Source organism: Penaeus monodon, chromosome 30, assembly GCF_015228065.2.
Source record: "Penaeus monodon isolate SGIC_2016 chromosome 30, NSTDA_Pmon_1, whole genome shotgun sequence".
NCBI classification, from domain to species: Eukaryota; Metazoa; Arthropoda; class Malacostraca; order Decapoda; family Penaeidae; genus Penaeus; species Penaeus monodon.
Window position 1 is genome coordinate 4,553,232 of NC_051415.1, and position 1,050 is coordinate 4,554,281.

At 49.0% G+C, this 1,050-nt stretch overlaps 1 protein-coding gene across 1 annotated transcript in view; it reads left to right on the forward strand.

Moving 5' to 3' along the window:
- Nucleotides 1-1,050, forward strand: part of LOC119592481 (RNA 3'-terminal phosphate cyclase-like) — a gene marked incomplete in the record, with an annotated part of 10,949 nt that overhangs the window by 700 nt on the left and 9,199 nt on the right.

Consider the following 1,050-nt stretch of genomic DNA (forward strand, 5'->3'; position numbering starts at 1 on the left):
ACCCTATTTACTTTAATCTTAGTCTTGTTGGTCGCGTTTGATTCTTGTTTATTTATTTTAGTTCAGGAAGTGGTTTTAGATTATTGATAAATGGTGGTTTCTAATCAGAATTCAGATTCCTTTTGGTGAACTTCCCTCCTTTTGGTGGACTTCCCTCCTTTTGGTGGACTTCCCTCCTTTTGGTGGACTTCCCTCCTTTTGGTGAACTTCCCTCCTTTTGGTGAACTTCCCTCCTTTTGGTGGACTTCCCTCCTTTTGGTGGACTTCCCTCCTTTTGGCGAACTTCCCTCCTTTTGGCGAACTTCCCTCCTTTTGGTGAACTTCCCTCCTTTTGGTGGACTTCCCTCCTTTTGGTGAACTTGCCTCCTTTTGGTGGACTTCCCTCCTTTTGGTGAACTTCCCTCCTTTTGGTGGACTTCCCTCCTTTTGGCGAACTTCCCCCCCCTTTTGGCGAACTTCCCCCCCCCTTTTGGCGAACATCCCCCCCTTTTGCCAAACTTCCCCCCTTTTTGGCGAATTTTTAATGGATGATGAGGTTTTCACGCAGAATGGAGAATAAAAAAAAGAATGTCCACCCATTTTTGGTAATTGTACGGAGGAAATGTTATAAGATCATAATGCCTTGCAGCGGTCGTGCCTGTTGGGACGCGGGCGAAGGCCAACAAACCCCCTGCTATTGTATGTTTTCTTGGGGTAGAGCTCGTCGACGTCCCAGGCATTTCGCAGTAAGCGAGTCCCCCCCCCCCCCAGCGGCATTTATCACAAGTAAGAGCAATCCCCCCTCCCCCCCCCCCAAGCGGCAATTATCGCCATAAGACAATCCCCCCCCCCCCAACGCATTTTTGGCAAGTAAGAGCTAGTGTGCACCCCCCTCCCCCAAGCGGCAATTTTTAATCAAATAAAAACCCCGTCCCAAGTGGCAGTTTATCGGCAGTGAAAGGAGTGGTCGCAAGCAGAAATTTTATTGGTATTTGAAGAGCGAGACGGAAAGCAGTAGTTTATTGGCGTTGGCCTTTGCCGGAGCACGAGATGTCACGGCTTCAGGAACGG